The 25,461-nt window shown below is 51.2% G+C and overlaps 1 protein-coding gene across 4 annotated transcripts in view; it reads right to left on the minus strand.

The window, feature by feature from the left end:
• Window positions 1-16,010, minus strand: part of RGS12 (regulator of G protein signaling 12) — a 156,388-nt gene extending 140,378 nt beyond the window's left edge. For 3 of the 4 annotated variants that reach the window (XR_013994151.1, XM_081062130.1, XM_081062132.1), the window contains exon 1: window positions 11,276-11,362. The gene's annotated coding sequence lies outside the window, so the exon portion shown is untranslated. Of the gene's footprint in view, window positions 1-11,275; window positions 11,363-15,894 lie in introns of those variants that run through there. The other variant, XM_081062131.1, reaches the window with a different exon arrangement.
• Between the last annotated feature and the right edge of the window lie 9,451 nt (window positions 16,011-25,461).

A 25,461-nucleotide genomic window follows, 5' to 3' on the forward strand; every position in this document is an offset into this window, starting at 1 on the left:
GACAGAGAGAAGGGCTCAGACCGGAAGGAGGCCGTGTGAAGACAGAGGCAGAGCCTGGAGGACCAGCCACAAGCCCAGACGGCTGCAGCCCCCAGAAGCTGGAGGAGGCAGGAAGGACCCTCCTCTGGAGCCTCCAGAAGCAACACAGCCCTGCCCACACCTTGACGTGGACGTCTGGCCACCAGAACTGTGAGTGAGTACATGGCTGCTGTTGTAAGCCTCCCAGTTTGTGGTGCTTCGTTACAACAGACCCAGGAAAGTGAAACCCTCCTTCCTCCTCCCGGCCCTACTGCCCCCCATCGCAGTGAGGAAGCAGGCCAGCTGCTACACATTTACGTCCACAGACCGTCCTCTGGGCTGGACTCCGGGCAAACAGGGATGCGGGGCTCTGGCAAGCGGGCACCTCCCTCTGCCCAACTGCTCCCTGGGAAACTGTGTCCTGGCCGTGGCTGCGCTGACTGCGCTCAGGTGGAGTCACATCGTGTTAAGCCACACTGAGGCCACGAGCAGAAACCTTATCTGAAAAGCCATCTTGTCTTGAGCCCATCTTGCTTTATCTCCTAGGGGCCTAGGCCTGGGTGTGGAGCTGGAGGGCTTGACCATGCCCTGAAATCTTTGTCAACGAAAACACCTGAAGACTGAGGGGGAACAGCCATCCTCCTCTTTGCTCGGGGAGGTTATGATCTTTTCCCTCGGCTCTAGCCTCACCTCCCACAGCTCAAACATGCCCAATAAATTCCAACAGACCCAGCTTGGTCTCCCGCAGCTCATTCCTCCGGCCGTGCCTGACACAGATGTACCACATGAAGGCCAGGGTCGCCTACCTGGGCACAGACCCACTCCCAGAAACGACCCTGCAAGCCGAGGCACGACGTCAGCACAGCGCTGCTCACGGATACTGAGAACGTCCGGTGTCAGGCCCAGCTCCCACCGTCTTACACACGTCGCCCAGTTAATCCTCACAACTGCTGGTTTAGCGAGAGAAACTGCAGCACAGAAGAGTTTGCACAAGGTCAAACTAGACAACAGGATGCGGTAAAGAACCGCATTTCGGTGCCTTTGGTACCGAAAGGCAATGCTCTTGCCTCTCAGGCCTCAGACGGAGCCCGACGCCTAGTAAACACGCCAGGCCCAGGACACCTGCCAGGTCCTTACTCCTAAGTAGTGCCGAGGAAGACAGTGAAAACTGCTCAGCCTCTACTGCCACCACGCTCATCAAACTCCTTTCCATACGGAGAAGGGCACCTGTTGAGGCTAACACGCAGGAGAGCCAGCCGTGGGCTTTAGCTCACCCAGAATTTTGTAAGGAAGCTTCTTTTAGGGTAGAGGGCCTCACTCTCTGATTACTCAATTTTCCAGGGGAGAAACAAGTAAACCCCAAGTTCAAAACCCACGAACCAACAGACTACGAGTCCCAGTCTGTCCGTGCAGTGACAAAGCCTCCTGCATTCTCCTTTGTTGCTCAATCAAATTCCAACCAGGTACAAAATAAAGACCGACTATTTGAAGGTACTGGAGAGCTGTAAAGAGGGAGCAGAAACTGGGGGCGGGGAATGTTCTCCCCTCGAAAAAGATTGCAGTGGGTAAAATGTTACGCTGTGCGTCTGTACAAGTGACTGCAGTACACGCAGAAGGCTGCACTCCTCCTGGCTTAGTCAGAGAACGGAGATGGGCATGGCAGGGTGCCTAGAAAGAGAGGGGGACATCTCACCACCTCAGAAAGGAAGGCGCTGAGGAGAGGAAACCCTGGAATCCATTCATAAACTCTGCCAGGTCCTGGGCCAGCCCAAGCTGTCCATGCACAAGGAACAGGAGGAGGTAGCTGGTGGGCTGAACTCACCAAGTGGAGATCACAGCAGAGGTTTCAGTTTGAGTCCAGACAAATGAACTCCTAGAACAAAAATCAACTCTTCACACACACACAAAAAGTCACTACAATGGATCACCCATGATGTCCAGCACACAATCAACTATTACTAGATCTTCAAAGACACAGTAAGATCTGGCCCACAGTCAAGAGAAAAAGAGGTCAACAGAAATTAATCCTGAGATAACCCAGGGGTTGAAATTAGCAGATAAGAACTTTAAAGCAGTTAATATAGTGTGATCAAAGATTTAATGGAAAATGCAGTCACAATAAACAGATGGCATATCTCAGTAGAGAGATGGAAACGATAAAAACGAAGCAAATGGAAATTCTGGAAATAAAAACTACAGTAACAATTTTGAAAACTCACCAAATGGACTTAACAGAGTGGAGACAGAAGAAAGGGTGAACTAACTTGAAGATAGATCAATAGAAATTATGCAATATAAAAAACAGGCAAAAATGATTTTTTAAATGGACAGGGCTTGAATGCCCTGTGGGACAATATCAAACATAAATGTAACAGGAGTACCAAAAGGAGAGGAGAACAAGTGGGATAGAAAAACATCTGAAGCAACAATAACCAAATTTTCCCCAAACTTAGTAAAAAATTATAAACGTATATATCCATGAGGTTCAACAAACCCTGAGCAGGATAAATACAGAGAAACCCCTCCTAAGCACATCAGTCCAACTACTGGAACACAAAGGGAACTGGAAAGCAGCATCACCAAGGACACGCAGGAACAACGCAGTGAAGACAGGGCTAACATCTCATTACAAACAAGGGCAGCCGGAAGATGTTACAACAACACAGAGAGCTGGGAAAAAGAAACTGGCAACCTAGAATTCTATATCCAGCAAGAAGATCCTTTAAAATTGAAGGAAAATGAAGACATTTCAGGTAAATGATAACTGAGAGAATTTGTCATTAACAGGCAAGAAATGCTAAAGGAAGTGTTTCAAGCTGAAGAGAAATGGTACCAAATGGAAACTCAAATCTACAAGAAGGAATGGAGCACACTAGAAATGGTGAATATGTGACTAAAAATTTTTAAATACTTTCTTTTCTTAATTTCTTTAAAATGCATATAATTTTTTTAAAGCAAAAATTGTAACACTGTGTGGTGTGATTTACAACATGTAGATGTAATATGAAGACGAGAATAGCTCCAGGGAGGATAAATGGAACTTACTATGACAAAAATCCTTACATTTTATGTAAAGTGTTACAAAATTAACCTAACAGACTATAGTAAGATATTTCAGACTACTAAAAAGTAATGCAGGGCTGGCCCGGTGGCTCAGGCGGTTAGAGCTCCGTGCTCCTAACTCCGAAGGCTGCCGGTTCGATTCCCACATGGGCCAGTGGGCTCTCAACCACAAGGTTGCCAGTTCAATTCCTCAACTCCCACAAGGGATGGTGGGCAGAGCCCCCTGCAACTAAGATTGAACACGGCACCTTGAGCTGAGCCGTCACTGAGCTCCCAGATGGCTCAGTTGGTTGGAGCGCGTCCTCCCAACCACAAGGTTGCCGGTTTGACTCCCGCAAGGGATGGTGGGCTGCGCCCATGGTGGGGTGCCCTGCAACTAGCAATGGCAACTGGACCTGGAGCTGGGCTGCGCCCTCCACAACTAAGACTGAAAGGACAACAACTTGAAGCTGAACGGCACCCTCCACAACTAAGACTGAAAGGACAACAACTTGACTTGGAAAAAGTCCTGGAAGTACACACTGTTCCCCAATAAAGTCCTGGGGGGAAAAAACAACTATGTTTGTCTGACAAAAAAAATAAAATTATAGAAAAAAAAAAAAGGAATGCTTAGAAGTATAGCCAAAAAAGCCCATAGAGAAATTAAGATAGAATACTAAAAAATGTGTATGTATATTACAAATACACACATATATTATGTACATGTACATATATGTGTGTGAGTGTGTGTGTGTATACATATAAGTACATATTCAATTAACCCAAAACAAGATAGGAAAGGAAAAACAGCAACAACAAAAAATAGGGCAAATAGAATACAAAGTGGGAGACACAGATCAGCCATATTAATATTCATATGAAATGGAAATGAAAAACTTTGCAACGAGAGGAGTGAGGAGTACGTGGAGTAGAGCTGAAAAAGAATGGCAGGACATCAACAGTTGTTAAAGCTGAGTGACAGGTACATATTCTTCTGTTTACTCTGTATCTATTCAATATTTTCCATAATGAACACTTTTTAAAATTGGATTTAAGAGTATTCCAAATATTATTTATGCCTCACCCTCCAAGCTGCTTTGGAAAAAAATGGTGTTTATTCTTTATTTATTAGCTAATAAAAAAGTCTTCAATTGGGGGATATTTAAACATTAAAAAAATGTAAATAGATAAAACATTCACATTCAAAAGCAAAAACTATCAGACTGGATAAAAAGGCAAGCCCCATCTAACTATATGCTTTATAAGAAGCTGACTTAGAATATACAGACACGAGTAGGCTGAGAGTAAAAGAATGGAAAAGCTATACCATGAAAACAACAAACATGGGAAAGCTGGAGGCGCTGTCCTAATCTCAGACAAAATAGACCTAGACACAAAAGCTCCATTCATCAGGAAGACAGAATCACCGTAAACGTGTGGGGGCCTGATAATAGGGCTTCAATACATGAACCACACTGGAAAGAACTAAAGGCAGAAGGAGACCGATCCACAGTCAATGTTATTTAACACCTTTCCAGCAACGGTTAGAACTATCTGAATCCTCACCCGCCAAAAATCAGTACTAATACAGCAGATCAAAACACTATGTAGTGTTCCTTCTATGTGCCAGGCATTTTGGTGTTTGAATTCAACCACTAATAATAATGAGGGGGAAAAAAAATCCCTGGTTTCATGGAGAATATAGTCTAGTGCAAACAGAAGGAAAAAAGGAAAAACAAAAAACAGAATAAAAACTCAAAGTATTCTTAATTATCTTCTAAAAGATCTTACATCTTTAAATGAAGAATGAGATATTATTTTAAAAAATAGAAAAAGGAAATCAAAATTTAAAAGAACTTTTGAAAACCAAAAAGAATAATGGAAATAAAACAAATAATGGGAGAGTTGGAAGATGATGGAAAGCCATTTCCCAAGAGCAGGACAAACATCAAAGAGACCAACAAAAGGAGAAAAAATATCAGGAGATTAGAGCATCAGCCCAGGAAATCAAACCTCCAAATAAATGAGTTCAGGAAAGAAAAGACACAAAATTGGAAGAAAATTATCTTGGAATGATACAAAACATCAGTCCTCAATCTGAAGGTGCCACCACGTGCTTCCTGCCGACACCCCCAGTAATGAGAACAAGTACAATCATGGGACATTGCAGAACACAGGGAACAAAAGCCGCTCCTATGAGCTACGTGGGGCCAAATCCCACACAGAAAACTGAAATCAGAAAGGAACAGACTTCCCACCAGTGCTGGAAACTAAATACAGTCAAGCCACATCTTCAAAATGCTAAGGAAATACTTTTCAGTAGATTTCTATACCCAGCTAAACTAAAAGTTAACTGAAGGGTAAAGGTATTTTTTAAATCAAAGACAAAAGAAAAATCTATGTAACGTTTCTTAGTTGTCAAGAGCATGTACTTCAACAAAAGAAGGAGTAAGCCCAGACAGAACACAGAGGCCCATCACAGAGGGAGAACAGCACAGAGAAACCCAGTCGGCAGCTGCATGCAGGTCTCTGGGACCAGAAGACTGGGGCAGGAAGTCTCCCAACAACCACAAAAGGGGTGTGGTGGAGCGTGTGCTGGATGTAAGGAAAAGGAGTTTGGGGATAGATGAGTGACAGGGTTGGATGAGAAAGGAGTTGTGCTCGAGTGTACTGTGCAGTTCGGTAATGAACAATAGAGCTATAAAAAAGGTAAGCAATGACCACTGGTTTAACCAAAAGGTGATATAGTAACGTTGAGAAATGGAGGGAGGGGGAGCAGTGATGGATAGAGAGGAAAGCTAAAGCTTCCTCCACACTTTTGAGAGAAATCAAAAGATAATGTCTACATACATAGTTTAAAAGAGCAGCTTAATTAGCAGCTATACCTGAAGATGACTGCATCTCAGAGATGAGGAGAAGCAGGACAGAAGGCCTACGGTCTGATTCTTAAATCCAGTAGGCTTAGCTTCAGCTAGTGTCCCAGAAGAATAAGGGACAAAAACAAGATGTAGAAAAAGATATGTAAATAGCATGGAGTGTGTGTCTGTGTGTGCGTGTGTCTATATGTCTACAAATGTGTAAACAAGGAAAAAGATTGGGAAACACACGCATTGGGAAATCACCATGTCTACAGTGTTGGGGAGAGCAAGGCCACTGGAAAGGAGGGAAGAAAGGAAAACAGGACGAACTCCATGTTTTCTCTGAGACAGCTCCAACAGAAGAGTCCTCTGCCTGGAGCACAGGGCCTCCTTCATGGATGAAGCTGGTGAACTTTTGAAATGTGAGCCCCCTGTAAATCACAGGAAAACTTGTGCCCATATTAAAATCCCGTGTACATGTGTGTATACTTCTGGAGAGAGACTATAGTTTTCATCAGATGGCCAAAGCCCTGGTGGCCACCAACCCCAAAAGGTAAAGAATGAGTGATCGACCAGACTCGAACCCCAAGCCAGGTTTATCTTCTTTCCTGGGATGCCCTTCCTAGTACAGCCCCAGTCTCTCTTCCAGGGCAGAGCAGGGAAACCACTAGGCCCATCTGGACACAGGGGCAGTGGCAGCCCCTCTGACAGACATGCCCGAGGGACCAGGGCAGGAGTGGGAAGAACCACAGTCCTTCCAGAAGCAGTCAGGAGCACTGTGCTAGGCTCAGGGGTAGTCCCCAGAGACAGCAGGTCCTGGCCCCTGGAACTGTGAATGTCACCTAACAGGGAACACTTTGCAGGGGTGATGAACTCAAGAACCCTGAGTTGGGAGAGGATCCTGGGTTATGCAGGTGGGAGTGGATGCGAGCGATCACCAGTGTCCTTGGGGTGTAAGGGGGGGACTTGAACATAGGATGTGACAGCGGCAGAAGCGAGGGCGGTGGGCACTGGGCTGTCAGGCGGGGCCAAGGACTGGGGACAATTTCCAGGAGCTGAAAGGGACAGGAACAGATCTCCCTGGAACCTCCCGAAGCGGCCCCTGGGTTTCAGCCCAGGGAGACCATTTCCGACTTCTTGCATCCAGAACTGTGAGGGAATAAATTCCTGTTGTTAAAGCTCCCAAGTGGGTGGTAATTTGTTTCAACAGCCACGGGAACCACACACATGCTAATTAAGAAAGTAAAATGCTTACAGGAATGCCACCAAATTCAATGAAAATGAAAATACTCTGGCTCACTGATTCTGTGCCTGCCACACAGAATGTGTTGTCATAACTAACACGTTGCTTTCTCCTTCACTCTGTTTTGTTTGGCCCTTTTCAGACAAAGATACAACATGTCAAAAGAGAGTAAAATCAGAAATGAACACACTGTCACCTTCTGCAGTGGAGGTGCAGGCTGTGGGCACAGCCTCGCTTCCTTTCATTATTCCTTCACGGCCATCTTGAGCACTTTCACCCCAAACCTGGAGCTGCCCCACCTCCCGACATCACAGGCCCTGCCTGGGACCGGGGCCATCTCCTCTGGCCCTCACCAGCCCCCTAGCTGCTCCTCTGCCTGGCTACTGACGCCATCCTCTCAGACGCCATCATTCTAGAAAGGCCTACCCTTGACCTTGAGGCCCATGAGCCTCCAGCCCCCGCCTCTCTGCCACACGCCTGCTCAGCGTCTCCCTCCACACCTCCTGACCCGCGCCACGGCACTGCCACCTTGAGCCCTCCAGCCACCTGTCGCTGCCCCTTCCTGCCACCCCCTCCACAGCCCAAGTCCGTGGTCTTTCCTCAGCCCCACCCAGAGGTGTCCCTCGTCATCAGTCACCCAGTGCCCTGGCAGTGGACGCCTCAACAATAGGCCGTCACCACCTGAGGAGCAACCCTGAAGCAGAGGTCCTTGCGGGCACTCAAGGCCCATTATCTCTGGTCCTTAAAACCACAGGGCAGGGAGGCATTTTTATGAAACTTCACACTGTGACGTGACAACTGTGTTTCTAAAGTAAAACTTAAACACGTTCTCTCCTACTCGCCGCCCTCCACCCACTGCGCACTCCAGGCTGAGTCTCAGACCCTTTGTAAAGCTCACAGGACTCTTCAGGACGTCACCCCTGTCCAGGGACCTGCCTCGCCACCCTTCTCTCCTCCTCTCGGAAGTAAGTGTGGGGCCCTTTTCCACGCAGACCTCACTGCCGCCCCCCTGCAGGTCTGGGGCCTTACAAGTGGGCTTTGAGTCACAGCAGCTGCGACCACGCAGGTAAGTGACCCTGAGCACGCTAAGGACTCCGGGCAGATCCACTCAGCGCCTGCCTGCCCCATGGCACGTCCCATGACGAACCCCACCCACCAATGAAGAAACTGAGACACAGACAGGGTGCTCACCGGCCCAAGGGCACATCCCTGCAGAGCAGCCAGGCAGGTGCCAGGCCAGGCAGCCCACTCGGGGGTTTCTGCCCACCCTCCACCACTCTGGGCCGCTCTGTCTACACCCCACCACCCCAGGCCACTCTGTCTACACCCCACCACCCCGGGGCCACTCTGTCTACACCCCACCACCCCGGGGCCACTCTGTCTACACCCCATAACCCTGGAACCGCTCTGTCTACACCCCACCACCCCGGGGCCGTTCTGTCTACACCCCATAACCCCAGAGCTGCTCTGTCTACACCCCACAACTTTGGGCCGCTCTGTCTACACCCCACCACTCTGGGGCCGCTCTGTCTACACCCCATAACCCTGGAGCTGCTCTGTCTACACCCCACCACTCTGGGGCCACTTTGTCTACACCCCACAACCCTGGAGCCACTCTGTCTACACCCCACTACCCCGGGGCCGCTTTGTCTACACCCCACAACCCTGGAGCTGCTCTGTCTACACCCCACCAGCCCGGGGCCGCTCTGTCTGCACCCCACCAGCCCGGGGCCGCTCTGCCTGCACCCCACCAGCCCGGGGCCGCTCTGCCTGCACCCCACCAGCCCGGGGCCGCTCTGCCTGCACCCCACCAGCCCGGGGCCGCTCTGCCTGCACCCCACCAGCCCGGGGCCGCTCTGTCTGCACCCCACCACCCCGGGGCCGCTCTGCCTGCACCCCACCAGCCTGGGGCCGCTCTGCCTGCACCCCACCACCCCGGGGCCGCTCTGTCTGCACCCCACCAGCCCGGGGCCGCTCTGTCTGCACCCCACCAGCCCGGGGCCGCTCTGCCTGCACCCCACCAGCCCGGGGCCGCTCTGTCTGCACCCCAACAGCCCGGGGCCGCTCTGCCTGCACCCCACCTCCCCGGGGCCGCTCTGTCTGCACCCCACCAGCCCGGGGCCGCTCTGTCTGCACCCCACCAGCCCGGGGCCGCTCTGTCTGCACCCCACCAGCCCGGGGCCGCTCTGTCTGCACCCCAACAGCCCGGGGCCGCTCTGCCTGCACCCCACCTCCCCGGGGCCGCTCTGTCTGCACCCCACCAGCCCGGGGCCGCTCTGCCTGCACCCCACCACCCCGGGGCCGCTCTGTCTGCACCCCACCACCCCGGGGCCGCTCTGTCTGCACCCCACCAGCCCGGGGCCGCTCTGTCTGCACCCCACCAGCCCGGGGCGGCTCTGTCTGCACCCCACCAGCCCGGGGCCGCTCTGTCTGCACCCCACCAGCCCGGGGCGGCTCTGTCTGCACCCCACCAGCCCGGGGCCGCTCTGTCTGCACCCCACCAGCCCGGGGCCGCTCTGTCTGCACCCCACCAGCCCGGGGCCGCTCTGCCTGCACCCCACCAGCCCGGGGCCGCTCTGTCTGCACCCCACCAGCCCGGGGCCGCTCTGTCTGCACCCCACCAGCCCGGGGCCGCTCTGTCTGCACCCCACCAGCCCGGGGCCGCTCTGTCTGCACCCCACCAGCCCGGGGCCGCTCTGTCTGCACCCCACCAGCCCGGGGCCGCTCTGTCTGCACCCCACCAGCCCGGGGCGGCTCTGTCTGCACCCCACCAGCCCGGGGCCGCTCTGTCTGCACCCCACCAGCCCGGGGCCGCTCTGTCTGCACCCCACCAGCCCGGGGCCGCTCTGTCTGCACCCCACCAGCCCGGGGCCGCTCTGCCTGCACCCCACCAGCCCGGGGCCGCTCTGCCTGCACCCCACCAGCCCGGGGCCGCTCTGTCTGCACCCCACCAGCCCGGGGCGGCTCTGTCTGCACCCCACCAGCCCGGGGCCGCTCTGTCTGCACCCCACCAGCCCGGGGCGGCTCTGTCTGCACCCCACCAGCCCGGGGCCGCTCTGTCTGCACCCCACCAGCCCGGGGCGGCTCTGTCTGCACCCCACCAGCCCGGGGCCGCTCTGTCTGCACCCCACCAGCCCGGGGCGGCTCTGTCTGCACCCCACCACCCCGGGGCCGCTCTGTCTGCACCCCACCAGCCCGGGGCGGCTCTGTCTGCACCCCACCAGCCCGGGGCGGCTCTGTCTGCACCCCACCAGCCCGGGGCCGCTCTGTCTGCACCCCACCAGCCCGGGGCCGCTCTGTCTGCACCCCACCAGCCCGGGGCCGCTCTGCCTGCACCCCACCAGCCCGGGGCCGCTCTGTCTGCACCCCACCAGCCCGGGGCGGCTCTGTCTGCACCCCACCAGCCCGGGGCCGCTCTGTCTGCACCCCACCAGCCCGGGGCGGCTCTGTCTGCACCCCACCAGCCCGGGGCCGCTCTGTCTGCACCCCACCAGCCCGGGGCGGCTCTGTCTGCACCCCACCAGCCCGGGGCCGCTCTGTCTGCACCCCACCAGCCCGGGGCGGCTCTGTCTGCACCCCACCAGCCCGGGGCCGCTCTGCCTGCACCCCACCAGCCCGGGGCCGCTCTGTCTGCATCCCACCTCCCCGGAGCGGCAGCAGAGCCGGGGACCGGGGCCGGCAGGAGGCGGCGGCACTGAACTTCCAGAGTTGGGTCTCTGGAGACAGCCTCTGCCCAAACAATGCGGCGCCTGTTGGGCTCGGCCAGGAAGCCAGGACCGCGCGGCACGAGCGCCCGCGGCGGACACGCAGGCCCCGGTTCTCGCCCGCCCGGCCCGGCCCGTGCACTCCCGCCAGCACCCGGCCGGCTTCACAGCGACCACACCCGCGCCGGGCCCACGACCGGCCCCCGGAGTTGGGCCCGGGAACAAAAGGAGAGCAGCCGGCGGCCCGGGGGCCGGGTCCCGAGGGACAGCGGCCCTGAGGGGCCGGCCCCCCGGACGCCCCTTCAGCCTCCGCCGCGCTGGGCGGGGCCGGCCCGCGAAGGGCGCGAGCGCGCGCCTAGAAAAGAAAGAAAGCGGAGGCGGGGCGGCCCTGCCTCCCGCCCGCAACCTACCGGCCGCTCCTCCGCCGGCGGAGACCGCGCCGCCCGCGCGCCCAACGGTCCCCGCTGCCTCCGCGGCCCGGAGCAAGGGGCGGGCCCGGGGCGGGGTCGATGGGGCGGGCCCTCCGGGGGCGTGGTCGTCGGGGGCGTGGTCTCCGGCGAGATGGGCGTGGCCTCCAGGGCGTGGGCGGGTCTCAGGAGGGGGCAGCGGTGCGCGGTGTGTGGGTGGTTCGGAGCCTCCAGGGGGCGGGAAACTGGACGCGCGTCCCGGCCCTAGGGGCGGAGCATACAGAAGACGAAGGTAAGAAGAAACGAGGGGCGGGGCCTGAGGGGCGGGTCTGGGGCGGGGCCTCCGGGCAGGGGCGGGACTTCCGCTGCTCAAGCTTGGCCGCTGGGCCAGCTTCTCCGGAGGAAGCCCTGCGCCCCCGCCTCGGTCCCCTCCGGTCTCCCGACACCGGGTTCCCACCCGAATCCTAACCCCGGGTCCCCTGCCGACCCCCAGCTCGGGTCGCCTCTCGACCCGCGCCCAGTCTCCTGTGCCCCCGCCAAGGCCGCCCCGCCCCCTCCTCCGACTGCCTTCCGCGGACTTTGATGTTCGTGGAGACTGCATCCCACGGGAAATGGTTTTATGTTTAACGAAGAGCAGATAGGAAGCGCGGGGTCCCCCCCGTCCTCCAACAGGCGCAGAGGCCAGGCACGCGGGTGCCCAGCCGACCCCGGGGAGGGCCCCGGGACCTGCTTCCGCGGCTTGCCCAGACTCCTCTGACCCCGGAGGGCCTCCAGGCAGCTCTCCCTGCCTCCGCTTGTCTTCCCCCGCAGTCACTATTTGGGAATTCCGTTTCCTTTCCTCCCAGTGACCCACCAGAGGATTTTCAGGAAGCAGTCCACCGGACACGTACTGCACGACCTAAGTGCGGGGAGTGGCGGGGTATCAGGTCCAGGACGCCTGACTAGCTGGGCCCTGGCTTTCAGTTTTGCCGCCAGCACCAAACCCGGCTGGAGCCTGCTGGGTTGCATGTTACAGCCTAAGGACAAAGCCACCAGCCGTCACACTCCAGTCCCTCCACTGACCCCAACAACAAGGAAGTCTAAGTTATGCTCCCAGAATGACAGCAAGGGCAATGTTTTCACTACCTGGGCTGTTATCAGTAGGCATCTTCCGCCGTGTTTGCAAATGAAATACCTGGACAGCGCCATGGAATGTGGAACTGGCCCTGGTAGAAGCACACGCCCTGCTCTGCTACCAGAGGGCAGGAAACGGTGACTCTGTGGCTGGGGGCCACTGTCTCTACAACAGCACTGCTATGGACTGAATGTATGTCTCCCGCCCCAAATTCATGTGTTGAAGCCTAACACCCCCATGTGATGGTATTTGGAGGTGGGGCTTTGGGGAGGAGATTGGGTCATGCGTGTGGAGCCACCACGAAGGGGATTAGTACCTTATAAAAGACCCCACAGTGCCCCCTTGTCCCCTCCACCTTCGAGGTGACAGTAAGAAAACACTGTCCATGAATCAGGAAGTGGGTTCTCAGCAGATTCCAAATCTGCTGGCGATTTGATCTCAGGCTTCCAGCCCCCAGAACCATGAGAAATTAGTTCCTGTTCTCTCTAAGGCCCCCCAGTCTGTGGTCTTCTGAGACAAGCACCCAAGTCCAACCCTCTGTACAAGGGGTAGGGGCAGGAGAGCAGTCGGAGAGCACTGTCTCCTTCTGATCATGTCACGCTCCCGCCTCCTGGAATTCTGCCTTCTCTAGACTTGTCCCAGCCACCTCTTTAGGTTGGCCTCCTTGTTCAGCCTCTTGTTTCCTTTCTCCAATGCTGGATGCTCTGCTCCTTCCTTCTGGCCCACCATGCCTCCTTCTCTCCTGCCTTCTTTCCCCTTTAAATACACCACTCGCTGCCTGTCCACTCTCCAAACTCTGCACACCCTGGCGACTTGCTGAAGCTCTGCTCCTGTCCCCTTCCTCTTCTGAGTGTGTCATCTGCTTTGCTTGACTCTGAGGATACCACTGTCTCTCTTTCCCTCTCCCCCTGTGTCTCCCAAGTCCTTTTTTGGCAGCTCATCATCATCAAGTCTTGTGTTATTACTTCGGGTCCCAGGAGGAAACACATGGCATTCTCAAACAGGGAAACTTGAGAACTCGAGTCCAGTAAAGGCCCAATCTACAGAGGATCCAGAGGGGTGGTGTAGAGCAGAGATAGAAAAGCAGGGCGGGGGCCAGGAACCACCCCTAGGGCTGGGAGAGCAGGGGCAGCCCAGAGAAGGGGGTGCCAGGGTTGTGGGGCAGAGAAAAGGGAGAGAAAGGGAGAGAGGGTGAGGGAGCATGAAGGGAGAGGGAGAGAAAGAGAGAGGAAGAGAGCGAGGGGGCACACACATATTTCTCTGGTGTCTACTCCCTCTGCCACATGGATATCACCAGGTCAGCTTCCCCAGCCCCTGGCCTACTTGCAGGACATGCGCAAAGGGACATCCCACACTGCCTCCGCCCTGGCTGATACCTGCTCTCCCCTGCCCAGCACCTGGCACCTTCAGCCATCTTCCCAGCACCCTGCTTCAGCCTGAGGCCACCAGCCAGCCACCAGCCTGAGTCATTACCTCACTGGCTACCGTGGAGCTAAGACCTGGTGTCAAGCTATGCCAGGAGTGTCCCTCACACTGGATGCAGCCATACCCTCCAAGGTAGGTGTGTTAGTGTCAGCCCATTTACAGATGGAGATTAAGGCTGGAGCAGGGTCCCGCAGCAGCGCACCACTAAGCAGAGAAGCTGGGATTTGGCTCCCAAAACTTGACAGCTCCATGGCACCCCTTGCTCCCACGCCCTGGATACCACGTGGAAGGGCCTCCTGGACCCAGCGTCACACGGCCAGCCCCTCTCCCCAGCCTGCCTGTGCCGTGTAGCCCTGCACAGGGCCCACTGTCTGCACTAAGGAATCGATTGATTCCCGAGGCTTGGGTCTGGGCGTCCCTCCACAGAACCCCTTTCTGCCTTCCAGGAGTTGAGGCGATGGGACCGGGGGACCTTGCAGCCAGCTAGACATGAGGCCAGGTCAGAGCATACAGCAGGCCTGCGGGCCGAGGTCCTCTCCACCCCTCTCCAGTTGGTGCCCTTCATGCTCCCTGTCCTTGGCGGGCAGGCAGAAATGCCACCTGCTGCCACACCTGCTGGCTGCCTCCTCAACTGTCAGAGATCGGCTCAGGTGTCACGCACCACACCCCACCCCACCCCCACCCCAGTGGAAGGGAGCCCCGCCCATGCACCCACCAGACCCAACACACACCTGTCACCATCCTATCCCTCTGTAAGATGGTCAAGTTCACATCTGTCTTATGCCCCCACACTATTCACCCCGACCCTGGAGCTACTGACCAGGAAGTACCACGATGGACCACCTGTGCCAAACGAATGCCAGGCGTGGGGCCACAACGTCTAGGGCTCCAAGAACTCACGGTAGACCAGCCCAGCAGGTGCGATGGCCCACGGGTGGCCAGCTGGCAGAGGCCTGCAGGGTCACTTGGCAAGGGTTTGGGAACCATGTCCAGGAGACTGGGCAGATTTGTGTTTCTGGAAAAGCCCTTGACTGTGTAGAGGGGAGGGACAACAGAGAGGGTGGGGGCGGGGGGTGACTGGGGAGCAGGGACAGTGAGCTGCCCCGGAAAGGAAAGCACCCTGGGGAAGGAGCCACGGTGGACTTGAAAGGCTGCAGTCAGTGGGATGGAAGGGAGGGCGGGGCCCTGGAACAAGAACCAAGGAGGCCACAGGACCAGACAAAGGCAAGGTCCTTGGGGCAGCCAGGGGACACCGACACTTAGGGTGGGCTGAGGGCCCCACCCAGGCCCAGCTCGCACCTGCCCCCACCTGATGCTCGGCTCCAAGCCCCCCCTCAGGAGGCCCTCCTGATTTCCAGGGAACAAGAATCCCCAGGGAACAAGAATCTCCCAACACCCCCCGCCCCTGCTGCACCCCTGTGTTTTGGAACTCATTAGGATCACTGAACAGATGAAATAAATCAAATGAAGCACAATGTTTTTAACCAGAACGCATGAAATCAATTAAATTGAGCATATTGTTGCTCAATAGAACTCCGGTTAATCAGGGACATCGTCACCAAATGGAACAGGCGTTAATTAAATCGACCATGTTGTTACTGAACAAAATGTATAATAACTGACCAGCACACATTGTTCCCACAATGGAACACACTTCATTCTTCCTGGGGCCCCAAGAAGGATGGTGCAGGGTGCCGGTGGCCAAGGACAGGGAGGTCCGGCGGGCAGGCCGGCCTCGGCGAGTTCACAGGGCAGGAGAGGAAGCCCCCTGTGTGGCCTGAACACCGCCTGTGTGTGCAGACCCAACTGTGAAGTGTCTCTGCTGTCACAGCGTCACTTGTGCTGGGAAGTCCCCTTTTGGGGAAAATGTCTGTTAGGAGAGTGTTTTCCTTCGCAGAAAATAAACATGAAATAAACCAGAAAGCGTCCCCTCAAGCCAGGGAAATTACAAGCATCTTGAGTGCCGTGAGCAGGCCCACACTCACCATTGCGCTGCATGCTGCGCTCCCGAGTGGACACAGCGCCTTGCCCTCTGAGGCTTCCTTTCCTGGACACTCAGTGAACAGGAGGCCCAAGAACTCACCTTTCAGACCAGGATTCCGAAGGAATGAGCGACGCTTTCCTGAACACGGTGACTTCCTCTGGGTTGCTCCCTGATGTGTGCACGAGCTGAGGCCACGGGCCGGGGCCTTGTCCAGCATGTTCCAGGCTAAGGCCACGTCCTGCAGAGACAGCCCCTGGTTCTGTGCTGGGTTCCCTTTCGCAGGATTGGCACCAACAGCCATGCCAATTAGGTGCCTACTGGGTACTTTGCCCACCTAGGCCCTTTAATCCCCCTACAACCCTGCACACACCCATTTACAGATAGAGAGACTGAGGCTCAGGGACACACGTGCTGGGGAGAGCCTTCCCAGTGTGTATCATGCCCGGCCTGGCCTCCTGCCTCCCGTGCTGGCTCCAAGCTTTGCGAATGCTCTGTATGCACCAGGGCATTGCAGGGCCCAGAGGGGCAGCCCAGTGAAGCCACGTGGGGCACAGCTGGCCGGGAGGAGAGGAGTGACGGCATGGCTGGCCAGAGAGGCCACCCTGTCTGTTGTGTGCCCTCCTCTGTCTGGGACCCAGCGACCACTGAGAGCTGCCCCCCGAGCTCCGCATCCTGGGGCGACAGGCGGCACACAGCGTCCCCCGGCAGGTGGGCGGGCACTGGAGGGCCGGAGCCCCAAGGCTCATCTTCCTTCTCCTGCCGGGGTGCAGCAGGTGTGCGAGTGGACGAGCCTCAGGCTGGTATCAGACCTCTAGGATTTGCAGCAGCAACAGAGAGTTCGGGAGGCAGCGGCCAAAGGGAGGCCCACACCCACCTCCAGGGACTGACAGCCCCCAGCGACACCTTGGAGAGGACCTGGCTTTCTCCCCCTGTGCGGGCTCCTCCCCACCCACACGTGCTTCCTGCATTTTCTATGGTGATAATGGGTCCTGTGTGGGGAACTTTCTGGGCATCATCCTAGCCAGCCAGCCTCACAACATGGGTGTTATGAGTACTATCCCAACTGTCAGATAATAAAACAGGCTCAGGGGGTGAAGTCATACCCACTCCTACCCCCCAGCACGAGCGGGCCAGAGCCAAGGTCTGCCTGCGTCCAGGTGACAGCAGGAGTTCAGGGGTAACGGGGTGTGACAGTGGAGACGAGACACGGCCCCTGGGCCAGCTCACCCACTGCAGAGTGGAAGAGAGTTTGGAGAGAGACTCTGTGGAGTGCCCTACTGCAGGCCCCACTGCCAGTGTGGGGGGAGGTGCTGCCCCTCCATGTCCAGGTGTCACTGTGTCTGCTGCAGAGGGGACACAGGGGACCCAAGTGCATCTCAGGCGGCCCAGCCCATCCCACGTCCTGAGTCTGTGGGCATGAGGGATGCCGGGTTCCCGTGGACCACCCGTCATCCTGTTTACCTGGCACCCCGAGAGACAAAGCATCCACAGCAAAGACAGGAGTGGACCCCAGTTCCTCCAGGCCAAGGAAGGAAGCCAGGGTCCCCCCCCAAGAACCCAGGAAAGCGGCCACAGAGAGAAGACGCTGAGCACCCCAGGCCCAGCTGCAGGAAGCCAGCTCCCCAGGTTGGGTCACAGAAGGTCATCCCTGACCCCTCCGACCTCTCCCTCTCCCCCACCCCACACTCCACCTGCAAGGGTCAGAAAGGGGGCGCCTGGCTGGGGTGCAGTGTGGATGGAGGGGGGAGCAGACACCCCCACCCCACCCTAGCCCAGAGCAGGCCCAGGACAGGGGTACAGGGGCAGGAGGGCTTGACTTGAAATCAGTATGGAACTTTGGTTAACATCTCAGACTTGAGAGCATGGATTAGGACAAATTCTAAATCGACACTGGATTTGCTACTGAAGTTACGGAAAGCTGCCTTTTTATTTAAGAGAAACCTAAAATCCAAAGGCCAGCCAGAAGTTTTTAGGGCAGGCAGAAGTTTGCCCCACAGCATCAGCTGGGGTGGGAAAGAGGAGAAAACAAAGAAAGTTACATTTTGGTTGTATCATGAGAAATGCTTTTCAACTCACCAATTGCATGGTGCTAGATATTCCAGATGGCAGGGTGAAAAGTGTGACCTGTCCCTTGTAGGGGACACACTGTCTGGGTTTGCTTGGGCCTCTCTGGGTCTTAGCACCCCAACTCCTGCGTTCCTGGGTTCCCAGTTGCAGGCAAACGGGCAACTAGTCGTCCCACCTCCAATGGACTTCACGAATAACCAGAGACATGCCAGGCTGGGCAAAGATACTGCCTGTCACACCTGAAGGAGTTGGGCCTCGTCGTTTTCTCTGGGTGCCATTTCCCAGTCACAGCCCCAGTTGCTGATACCACAGGAGTGTCAGGTCCCGGCCAGCAAGGGCATTTTCCCGCCACTAGTACAGCGTTTATTGGCAGCAAAGCTCCCCTCCGTCCCCTCCTGAGAATTAGTAGAGAATTGTACAAAGGCATGCTGTGAGCCCTGGGAGCTCCCAGACAGGCGATCTGGGTGTTTTCCCAGATGTTCCTATCATCCCCTCCAGATCCCGCTACAGGGTGGGCTTCCGGGGCCTCTCCCTGAGGAGCAGGGAGGGTGCCTGGCCCCAGGCAGGAGACGTGTGCAGAAAGCCCATTTTCTCTCCAATTAAAAACAATGCATTTAATTCTTAAAACATGAACTAGTCAACCTTGCTTATTTCTGTATCTTCTTTCTTGGTCAGCTTTTTCTAATGTTATTAATAGCAATCAACATACTGAGTGATTGGAATAGAGCAAATTTGAAATCAGTTTTATTTTCCTCTGAAGACAGCGATTCGCTGAGGATATTCTGCTAGGCATTTCACTTAACTCTTCTAATGCAGCTTGAGTCTTCTATAAATTAAATCTAATTCCTTTAACAGCATTTCGGTGGCATTCTTTTGTGTTTCTGAGGGTGAGTATAAGGGTAGATGTAATACATGTTTCATCAAGATGGTCCACCTCTGGGCAGATGCAGAAGCTATCCAACAGTCTTTGAATGATTGCAGAGCCTATCATCACGGCCAGCAGCCTCACAGCCATGTCTCCCAATAACAAATTCAGACTATGTCACAGTTGGCACAAGAAAGGCTTCTGGGTTTCCGGCCAAAATTTGGGCTCGTTTACCTTTTCCTTTGCCCACTGCGATAGTACCATTATCACACTCTTCTCTTGACCATCTTCTAAAGTATTTGAAGGTAAGATTGTTTTATTTGATTTTTGAAAATGTAAATGAATCTTATTAAATAAAAGGATTCGCAACGTTAGTGTCAGCGTCCATCTTGTTGCCGGTCTGCCATGGCGTCACCCACTTCACCGTTAGGTCTCGCCCGATGTGCACATAAACGGAGGAGTAATGCGAACACTCGCATTGCAAAACGCCCCCCACCTGCCAAGTGGGCTGTTGCGAAGGCTCTGTCAGTTTCTGAGAACCTCTGGAAATAATCACAAATAGAAATATGAAGGAAAGCAAGGCAAATAGACGTCAACACCATTATGTGAGTCTGTGGCATTCGGTCCACCTGAAGAGAAGGACCTGACAAGTTTGTTACCTTCTATTTCAACGCAAGCATTTTCAAAGTGAAGCAAAATGAAGGAAAGAAAGTGGTACTTCCTCTTCCAGCTGGAGTGTGGAAGGATGCAAAAGACTTTTGCTCCCATGGTTACAAGAAAAACCCAGGGAGGGAAAAACTGTACTTTTCTATGGCGTTAGTAGACAAGGAGATGCAAGAAAATGTTTAAGAACTGAATGCCCGAGAAAGACGAGCTCTTCATCACTAAACAGAGTATGGCAGCCATACCTGTAACGGAAGTCTGGCCCACATATTAGTGGGTGGAGTTGCAGGGGTGAAGAGGAACCAGCCCAGTCTTAGATAACAAGTCGCTCAGCCCCACCAGTCTACCTTCACCCACTCAGACTCAAATTATACAAAGAGAGTGAGAGGAAAGGCTGGAAAGCAGAGCGATATCATTTAGTCCTCCAAAGTCTCACCGTGCTGGGATTCCAGTGCTCTGCCAGAGTTAAATCTACAGTGAATCCAATATGTCTGAAACTGTAGTTGGGTTCCCAGCTCCAATTCTGACAAGATAAAAAGATAAAAAAAGGCTGCAGTGGAATAGGATGTGGAAGGTTGGGGTGAACATAGGTAAACTCAAAATAAGTAAAGCTGTGTCCCAGTTCCAGAGTCAACTTGACTCTTGGAGAAATCTGAATGTTAAACTCCTCACCCAAACTGAGGAAACAGTTTGTATTCTGTGGGAAATAAGCAGAATAAAATCAAAACAAAACATTGCATATTATTAGTCTCCACTGTTCATTTGCACAAATGTCTGGAATGGGATAAAAATTACAAGACGTGAAGATTTTGACCTATAGTCAAAAGAAAACACAATCAAAACATGTAGATCTCAGATGATCCAGTAATAGAAATTAGCACACATGTAATATAAAAAAAATATTATGAATATGTAGAAGAATTTACAGGTAAAGATGGAAATAATAGATAAAGAGATGGGGTATTTTGGAAAAGAAATGGAAACTCTAAAGTCGCAAAAGAAATTCAAAAATTGAAAACTACAGTATCACAATATTTGAAAATTTTAAAAACGTATTGGCTAGGCTTCTAGACACAAAAATATTCAGTGAACTTGAAGACACATCAATATGGATAATACTAACTAAATCACAGAGGAAAAAATTGACTAAATCAAATGAAAAGAACACCTGTGACCTACGGGATAATATCAAGTGACATATGTGTAATTAGAGGCCCAGAATTATAAAATGGGGGAAATATATTTGAAGAAATAGTGGCCAAAATTTTCTCAAATTTGATTTTTAAAAAATGATCCATAGATCTTAAAACTCAACAAACCCTAAGAAGGATAATTACAAAGAAAACACACATAGGAACAAATCGCTGAAAATAAAAACTGAAATCTTCAATGCAGCCAAAGAAATAAAGATACATTAGATGTTTTAGTAGAATAACAAAAATGGTTGAGTTCTTATAGGAAACAATGGAGGCCCAAAGACAAAAGAGGCACTTCTCTAAAGGAGGGAAAACTGTTAACCGACAATTCTATATCCAGTGAAAATATCTATGAACAATAAAGGCATTTTCAGATAAACAAAATCTGAGTGAATCCACTGGCAGCATATTCACTCTACAAGAAACGCTAAAAGAAATTCTCTAGGCTGAAGGGAAACGATGCCAGATGAAAACTTGGATCTACACAAAGGAGTGAAGAGAAAGTAGAAATGGTGAATATGTGTGTAAATATGAAAGACTATATTTCCCTTTTCTTCATTTCTTTAAAGACAATTGAACATTTAAGGGAAAAATAATAATATTGTATTTACGAGGTTTGTAACATAAGAACATGCAAATTATATGCAACGAGAGCACAAAAGATGAAAGAAACAGAATTATATGATGAAAGGTCTTTCATTATACATGAAGTAGTATAATACAATTTCAGAGTAGACTGAGGTAAATCAAGGATACGTATTGGAAGCCCGAGAGCAAACTCTAAAAAGTAATACAGAGCATTGTAGCTAAAAACCCAATGGTAGAGACAACATTTTTAAAAACTTAAATCAGTTAATTCAAAAGAAGACAGGAAAGAAAGAACAAAAGAATAAAGAACAAACAGGACAAATAGAAAATAATTAGCAAGATTATAGGTAGACTTGAATCTAACTATATCAATAATTACATTACATATAAATAGACTAAACACGCCAATTAAAAGACAAGGCATGGCAGACTGGATATTTTAAAAAACCCTGCTATATTTTCTTTGACAGAGACACACTCTAAACATAAAAACACATTTAGATTGAAAGTGAAAGGATTAAAATAAAATGGAAAAATAACCATAAGAAAACTGCCGTGGCTATATCTTCAAATATGTGAAGCAAAAATTGTGAGAAATAAAGAAGACAAATAATAATAGACAAAACCATACTTACAGCTGAACATTTTAACATTTTTCTATCATAAATTGATGAGAAAACCAGACAAAATAATCAGTTAGGATATAAAAGATTTGAACACCATCAAACAATCTAACTTAATTGATATTTATAGAAGACCACCCATTCACTATAGAGTGCAGATTCTTCTCATGGAACATTTCCCAAGTGAGAACATATGTTGAGCCATAAAATAAATTTTATTAATTTTAAAGGATTGAAGCCATATAGCATATGTTTTCTAACAACAGAAATCAATAACAATATCTAGAAAAGTATTTAACTTTTGACAATTAAGTTAACACACTTCTAAATAATCCACAAGTCAAAGAAGAAATCACAAAGAAAAATTTTAAAATATTTTAACTGAATAGTAAGGAAAACATAATATACCCAAATTTGTGGTATGTAGCTAAAGTTCTTATAGATAAATGCATAATTTAAAATGCTTATATTGGAAAAGGTAGTTTGAAATGAATGATCTAAGTCCCACATTAAAAAGCTACAAAATGAAGAGCAAATTAAATCTAAAGTAAACAGAAAGAAGAAAATAATAAGAGTGAAAATTAATGAAATGGAGAACAGCTAAACCACAGAAAAAAAATAACCCAAGAGAGGCCAAAGTTGGTCTTCCAAAAAGATTAATAAAATTTCATTAGTCTTAATCAGACTAATGAAAAATAGAGGGAAAACACAAGCTACTAATATCAGGAATATCATTACAGAGCCCACAGATATTTCAAGAATAGTAAAATATAAATATGAACAACTTTAGGACAACACATTCGATAACTTATATAAAATGGAAAAATTCCTTTGACAACACAACACGATTACACAAGAATAAATAGAAAGTTTGAATAGCCCTGTATCGGTTAAAGAAATTGAATTGATAATTCAGAACCTTTAAGGGGAAGTGTGCTGATGTCTGCAACTTACTTAGGGCTGCATCAGAAAGTAAGATGGAGTGATGAATAAATATCTGACAAGGAAAGTATAATAAAATGTCATTCTAGGAAATGGACATGACTGTTCATTATACAATTCTGTCTATTTTTCTGAGTGGTTGAAATTATTCATAATAAAATTTCAGGGAAAAAGCCAGCATTTTCCATAAAGAAACTTACCCACAAAGAAAACCCCAAAACCATATGGTGTGGGAATAAATCAAAATTTAAGGGAGAAATAATACCATTCTTACACAAACTTTTTCAAAAAATAGAGAAAGACTGAATACTCTTGAACTCACTTTTTGAAGCTTGCATAACTCTGATATCAAAACCTGACAAAGACATCATGAGAAAAGGAAATTGCACGTTCTCATGAACATGGGCACAAAAGTCCTTAGAAAAATATTGCTAAATTGAGTAACAACACAGTATGAACAAACATAGTTCATCCCAGGAATGCAAGGTTGGTTTAACATTTGAAAAGCAATCATTATATTCATCACATTAACAAAATGAAGGAGAAAAATCTTGTAGTTATCTCAATAAATGCAGAGAAACCATTTGTCAAAATTCAATGCCTTTTATAATTAAAAATTCTAAATAGACTAAAAATAGAAGGAAACTTCTTCAGTCTGATAAAGGACATCTATGGAAAACCTACAGCTAACATCATACTCACTGGTGAGAGGCTATTTTCCCCCTAACGTCAGGAATAAAGCAACAATGCTGCTCTTACCACTTATTTTCAACATTGTACTGGGGTTCTAGCCAGAGGAGTTAAGCAAGAAAAAGAAATAAAAACCATATAGATTAAAGAGCAAAAAGCAAAGCACCTTTTTTTCACAGAAAGCATCATTGTGAACAGAGAAAGTCCTAAGGAGTTTATTTAAAAAGCTACCAGACTAATAAGAGACTTTAGCAAGCTTGCAGGCTACAAATACAAACCTCAATTGCATTTCTCTACACTATCAACAAACAATTGGAAAATTAACACACTGAGGAGTAAGTTTAATAAAGAGTGCACTAGGCTTCTCCAAAGAGAGGAGTGGACCACGTTCATAAATTGTGAGACTCAATGCTGATTGGTAACGTGTCAGTTCTCTTCAAGTTGATCTGGAGTTGAACGCCATCCCCATGCAAATTTCAGCAGGCTTTGTGGGGGTACAAATTGGTGAGCTGATTTAAAATGTATTTGGAAATGCAAAAGATTCGGACTAACCGAAACAATTTTGGAACGAAACAGAGTTGGAAGACTTACACCATCTGACCTCCAGACCTTCCTGCTATAAAGCTGCAGCGATCGGGATAAAGCAGAGAGGCCGGCGGCCCCACTCCTGCCCAATGGATTGCCTTTTTGACAAAGGCATGAAAACAACTCAGTAGGGAAGGGAAAGACTTCACAAACGGTGCTGGAATAGCTGGATAATCATGGGAGGGGAGTCGGGAGGAGGAAGAAACTTGTTATCTAACTCACATCATAGACAATAATTAATTGGAGACGGCTCAAAGTCCCAAAAGTCTTAAACACAGTCATGGCTTCTAGAATACGATAGGGGAAAACATCTTCGTGATATTGGTGAAGATTTCTTAGGACATGAAAAGCTCTAGCCAGTAAAGAAAAATAAATTAGATAATTCTGATTTTCTCAAAAGCAAAATCTTTGCCCACCAACAGACACCACTAATTTCCACTATCCGCCATGCTGACCTCACAGGAGCTGGCTGGAGACCCACCGCCCCATACTTCAAACAGCTGAAAACCAGACAGTACATGAGAAATGATGGCTCTGGGACAGCAGCCTATAATTCTGAGATGCAAGTGAGGTGAGCCTCCCAAACCCCTGGCTGTCTGCCTGTGGCCAGCGCGGCCTGAGTGGAAGCCTTGTATCCCGTTCGGAGGAAGGCTTTTGTGGGCCAAGGCTGCGGGAGCCGGGGGAGGTGGGCACTGGCCCCGGGCTGGGAAGAAGCTCAAACCCAAGAGTGGAGGCTGTGGGCTGGGCTGACGTGGGGAAGGGCTACGTGTTAGGAGAAATATACTGAACTGGGGGCCCCAGTCTGGGATGCAGGTTGCACTCCACCTGCCAGGGGGAGTCCCATCGCCCCTGAATCTCACTTCCCCACCTTCGCTCGGGCCTGCTGGGCGGACGGTGCCTTCCGCACGCACAGAGGCCAGTGCTCAGGGCTCTAGGCTCTGCGCTCGGTGGAGAGTTCCTATTCTTGGCTGTAACCTAAGCAGCTGCCCATTAAAATTCCATTAGTTTTGAAGGCCTGAGCTGCAGTTGATATTTCTAATTATTGTGAAATTAAAATTTTCCCTGTAATTGCAGGATAATTGCAGGAGATGCCAGCTGGTGCCCTGGGAGCCACACTGTTCCCAAGCAGAACTTGGAAAGTCTCTTGAAAGTTCTCTGAACAGGAAGACAGAGGCGTTTTGGCAAATGAGGGGGTGAGGGGTCAGGCACACCGTTGGAATCTAAATATCAGTGTAATGAATGGGTGTCTGGGGAAGCAGCTGGGCCTCCCAGGGGAGGGGCCTGCCGCCCAGACCTGGGCCTGAGCCTGGGACTAGATGGAAGGAGGACCAAGTGTGGGTTACCAGGGCATTCAGGACTGACATGGGAAAGATGGGAAAGTTCTAGAGCTGATAGAACCCTCTGTGGGGCGAGGCCTGCATGGAGGGAATTCTGTGGCAGTGAAATG

Source organism: Rhinolophus hipposideros (genome assembly GCF_964194185.1).
Source record: "Rhinolophus hipposideros genome assembly, chromosome: 1".
Classification (NCBI taxonomy): Eukaryota; Metazoa; Chordata; class Mammalia; order Chiroptera; family Rhinolophidae; genus Rhinolophus; species Rhinolophus hipposideros.